The following is a 5,795-nucleotide window of genomic DNA, read 5'->3' as shown; positions in this document are numbered from 1 at the left end:
GACACTAATACACACACACATGCTGACTGTCGTCCTAGAACAAAAAGGCAGAGAAGAAGCGTCCTCGATAAACGAAGAAGCTCCACGTGTAAGCGTTCAGATCAGATGTCCATTCTCATCCTCAATTCTGCGCTAAATTGAATTTACGACAATTTACTTTGCATCTGCCGAGAGTCATAATTAGAACGCGACGTAAAAAAAGGAATCCATTGTTGTTTATGTCATTATAGGCCTCTTCCGTCTGACATCTGTTTAGGATCAGTCCTGTAGGCAATTTCTCGCGACGGAGCCGAGCCTCTCTGAGCTCTGAAAGGCTGTTTTTTTTTCTCCCCCTCTTCTCTCTTCGCTCCAGCACAATTCATGTAAATATATTAGAAGCGAAATTGTGGCGAAGATTACCTTCTATCAATGGGGGGAACTAAGCCTCCGCTCCAAACAGAGCGATGAGGAAGTGCTGAAAAGCAGGTCACCGTGGCTGGGCCAATACAGCGATGTTATTTGTCTCTCTCTCTCTCTCTTTCTCTCTGTCTCTCTTTTTCTCTGTCTCTCTCTCTCTCTCTCTCTTTCACAAATGGATTTGGAGTTGACCTCAAATTTGAGTAACAGCTATTTCGGAGTAATCCATTCATGGTGGAGAATGTGAACACCAACGCAGAAGAGAGCGAGGCAGGGGAAAAAAAAGCGAGGGAGAGGAAAAAAGAAGGGGGTGGGATGGATGAAAGGCAGTGAGGATTTTTACAATGTGATTAGGAAGTAATGGGCTCAAAGTAATGCCTCCGCAGCTCATGGGAACTGTGCAACGGGAGGAAAAAAAGGGTGAACAGAGGAATAAAAAAGGGAAAAAGGGAAGAAAAATGGGGGAATTTCCACTGAAGGGAGATTCTTCTGTCCCCTCGCTGAAGGTCAAGGGCTCAAGCTGGCACACAGATACCAGAATGGTTATGGGGCAAACGAACAAGCCAGGCCTGATTTGGTGCCCACCACCTTCAGCAACAATACACCCTCTGTATTCCCTGCACTGTGATAAGTTACTGCACACACACACACACATATACTACACACACGCACACACACACACACACACACAGCAGCTCCGTCAGTGGCCAGCAGGCCCAGGTGGAAACGCTTCACCCTGTAATGGCTCCATGGAATGCAGAAGACTGACCCCTGTTGGTTGCGTGTTTAATAAGAGCGCAGGACCCAGAGGTTTAGGTTTACACCAGGGTTATTAAACGAAACCCAACAAGCCTTCTTCTCATTAAGGGCCGTCCTGGACCTGTTTCTTGCCCCCTGATCCAATCTGAGTACTTAAATCCGAGCATCGTCTGATACACATCTCATTAGATTCACAAAGAAACACAGTGAAGGTAAGTTACTGCAGGCAGAGCTCCTTGTACTTGTAAAAAGGTGGATACATATTTTTTGTGACAACAAAAAGTGACAACAAGATGATACACTGCAATCAAATATTAATATACTGAGACTAACGTACAGCAATGGAAAAAAACTAAGAGACTGATTTAACCAAATTAAAAACCTCTGGAATATAATCAAGAGGAAGACGGATGATCACCATCCAACAAACCAAGCTGAACTGCTTACATTTTTGCATCAGGAGTAAAGGCATAAAGATATCCAAAAGCAGTGTGTAAGACTGGTGAAGGAGAACATGCCAAGATGTATTAAAACTGTGATTACAAGCCAGGGTTATTTTACCAAATATTGATTTCTTTAATTATAGTATATAGTTTATCCAGTTAGCTGAATTAAACTAAATTAAATAGATTCATTAATGTAGGTAAGCAAAATTACATTTGATTTGATTCATTGAACCAACATTTACATTTACAGGGAAAGTGGAAATACAGTAGCTTGCTAGCAGAGAGCTAACATGTCACTACCAGCAAGTCATTACTGATCTGTTAGAAAAATAAAACTGTCAGGAAAATTACTTTTTTTTTTTTTAAACCAAACACATTTTTATAGCCTTCTTTTGCAATCCAGAATTGTGTTCCCCAGTGGACACGGCTAGTTTCCTGCTTGATTGCATACTCTTTTACTCTTTTAAAACTTCCCTCCTTTGGGGTCTTATTTGCTCTTCCGTCTACAGAGGCAACAAGAGGGCAACAGCTTACCCAACACACTTTGTAAAATATAATGCGCACTCTGAACAAAAGCACTTAAAGCGCTTACAGGTGCTACTGTTGCCTCATCAGGAAATGCAGAGGAATAAACCTGATTTACAGAAGCCAGACGATGGGTGTTTCATGTTCGTGCCCTGAAGTATCTTCAGAGACCAATACAGACCAATGTGGGCCTTCTCTGTTGTCCAGCCTGGGGTCAGGGAAAGCATTAATGAAAAGAAAAGGCGAATCTTGAAAGAAAAAGATGGTGCCACCAGCAGAAATAAGGTGCTGGCGGAGAGAGAGTGCGAAAAAACAAACAAGCGCCGAGAGCAGGCCGATCACTTATGCGGTCTCCGGAGAGATCAAAGCCTGTAAGTGCCGTCGCAATTGTTTGCTTTTTGTTTCCCGTCCTCCGACAACTCCCCATGCCGCCGCAATGTTTAGCATATGTTCCGCATCCACTTCGGGGATTACGCAACTCAGGACTGATGAGGTGAAGCAGTTTGGGTAATGAACGTTCGCTGGCTGTTTATTTGTGTTGATTCTGAACAGTCACAAAGATGTTTTCCCTCCATTTGGACCATTTGCAACCTTCGAGCAGATGAATGGCGTGCGTTGTGTGATGTCACGGCTTATTTATTTCTAAGGTATGTTCAGAAACTCCCAGCCAATATCCTGTAGGTATTACATCATAAAATGTATCGATGTTCATTACAAAGCTGACTGACCATCTGGTTAAAAAAAAATCCCGTCTTCATTAGTTACTCCTCAAGTATCCATCAAGCTCGGATCATCTAGAAACATCTGTAACAAAGTTTGCTTAGTAGATTTTTTTTTTATTTTTTTTTATATATATATATATATATATATATATATATATATATATTTATTTTTTTTTTTAGAAAAGAACATGCTGGAAACACACAGGTATTAACTTCAAGTAGGCCCAAGTTGTAGAACAGTGGAGCTATGTATACGTACATCTAAAACCATGCAACTACAAAAATGAACATACTTACCCAAACATTTACTCATTTACCAACATTAATAAATATTACTTTAATAAACTATATTACCAAATCAGCTTCTTTCATTTCAGCTAATGAGCCATATATATTAAAAAGCAAATAAAAATGTAATTTTACCACCCTGTTCTAGACCATTTTTCTGCATACTTTATTATTATATACTTTTATCTTGTTCTTCAGGCGAACAGCTGGTGGAGCAGTGGAGACTTCAGAAGGGGGAACTCAGAGCTCAGTATCTCATTAACTCATAGTAAAACCAAAGGACCAAAGAGTGAATTTTCTGACTGAGCGCTCTCTCTCTCTCTCTCTCTCTCTCTCTCTCTGACTGAACATAACCTGGAATCGGATTCATCCGCTCTGAAAGGACACCACATCACACACCCAGTTTAAAATGATTCTTCCGCATGCTTGGTGCAATTACCCATTCTCACCAGAGAGGGCCCTAAATCCCCAAATCACAAAACCTACAGACATCAGCTTTAAATGGAATGTCCCCTCCATCTGGGACCCACTATCAGGCCTCGCTCTAACTCACATAATCCAAAACTGGCCAATGTTTAACCTATATTTTTAAGCTGTTCTCTGAGGTAACACTTCATGATCAGTTTATATACTACTGTACAATGACTTTCATCACTGCGTTAACTGTTAAAGAGTTAAACTGTATAGGTTTCTAGTATTCGCTCTTCATCTCTGGCTGAGGTTTGACATGGGTGGTTTTAGAACGAAAGCCAAATGAGAGAAATTGTGCCTGTTGGGGGGCAGATTTGGCCCTTCATTATAACATATTGTTGTGGAAGCTTACGCCTTTGCACAGCTTAGCCATTTACTGCTTTGAGTCGCTTTGGCCGGGACCGCAGCTAAGGAGGTGGAACATGGCATTTTAGCTTACTTTATTTGTGGTCTTAGCTACGGGAGGCATGTGATGTCACACTGTTCCAATGACCAAACTTCGCTCGGCGGGCGAAGTTCGACTCGGCACCGTCCCTGAGGATTATATTCACTGTAAAGTGCGTGTTGGCCTGGCCACTGGATGAGATGCTCTTAGCTCTTAACTCACCTCTTCGAATTTGATCCTCAGCCTTTAAGTCTTTGATGTTGTTTTCCACGTCGCTCAAATCCTGTGTCACAGCAGTCAAATCTCGGTATTATGCTTGTCAGTGTCAAAAGTGCCGGGGTTTTATCAGCGCCCCTGTACTATAGTCCCAATGAAGAGGACTCTGGATTCCTTTCCTCTCTGTCTCGTTTTTTTTTTTCCTCCCCAGCCTAATCAGACGTTCAGCAGCAGAATCCGCGAAAAAAAAAAAAAAGCCCTGCAGTTTGCAAAGTTTAAAAACTCATTAAAGCCTCTGGAAATTCTACATGCATTGTACTCCCCCCTGACAGAGATTTCAGGAAGATCTGGAGTGCCTAAATCCCTCCCAAACCACTGGGCAAACAAAAGCTAAGTAATAAATCCTAAATCTGATTGTGGTATCTGCAGTCGGCAGCCCATGTACCCCACTCCAGACAGGGCCTCATTGTGTGCTGGCTGCACCCGTCTGTCTGTCTGGATCTAAGGAAACGAGGACCAGTATAGCCGTGCAGCGCTAGTGGGGAAGTGGGTTAAAGCAATCTGACGTGATTAGCAAGCAGGCAGACTCTGTGAGCTAATCAGTACTATGAGCTAAACGAAACTAAAGTATAGCTAATGTGCAACTAAAGCAAATTAGAAAAAGGGGTCTATACAGTATCCTGTCAACTGAACAAACAATGGGAATAATAATGTACTGCACTGACCTGCACTTTTACTGTGGAGACACTGCACTTACTGGACAAACTGGGTATCCAGCGGAAAACCTCACTCTGTTTCTGGTCTTTTAGGCTGCACTGTAAGCTCAATGAAGGCAGTCTGAGACACTAGTTCTGAACGAAATGAGACTCCACTCCAGACAGGGCATTATTGTGTGCCGTCTGTCTGGATCTAAGGAAACGAGGACCAATATAGCCGCGCATAGCTAGTGGGTAAAGGGGTTAAAGCAATCTGACATTTAAATTTAAATAAGTAAAATTTTAGAACTATGAGCTTAACAAATTTAAAGTAAAGCGAATTGAGAAAAGGGGTTCGTGTGGAATCCTTTCAACTGCACAAACAATAGGAATAATAATGTCACAGTAGCTTAGTGGTTAATATTTGTGTGTATTATATTGTGCCCATATATGTTTTTAGTTTAAATCTATGACTGAAGAGCATGGAGAGTGCAATGTCTCTCAAAAGCCTCGGCTGGCTGGACGCAAAATGACATGTGGTTCCACCCGAAATTCTTTACGTTTTTTTAAACCTTATTCTGCTATATACTAGTAAGAAGTAGTAAGAAGGCAGGGCTAAACTTAGGAATAAACTGTTGACGTCTGCCTAGGTTGTATTCAGTCAGTGGTGCACATTACCTGAATGCATCTTATTTGCAGACCACTTTTATGCCCATCAGCGTAGATATATTCACAAGCACTGTTGCTATTTAGGTGACACAGGTGTAAGGCATGAAAATAGACCACTGGCAGGGTGTAAGAAAGCAATGAGCATTGTAGAAAATAGGGCACATTATCTTTTTGGAACCAAACTTTTATCAATTCATTAAGTGAAATTCAAGATGAAAATTGC

Source organism: Astyanax mexicanus, chromosome 7 (assembly GCF_023375975.1).
Source record: "Astyanax mexicanus isolate ESR-SI-001 chromosome 7, AstMex3_surface, whole genome shotgun sequence".
NCBI lineage: Eukaryota > Metazoa > Chordata > Actinopteri > Characiformes > Acestrorhamphidae > Astyanax > Astyanax mexicanus.
The sequence above is the reverse complement of the archived record's forward strand: the minus strand, read 5'-3'. Positions refer to the sequence as shown.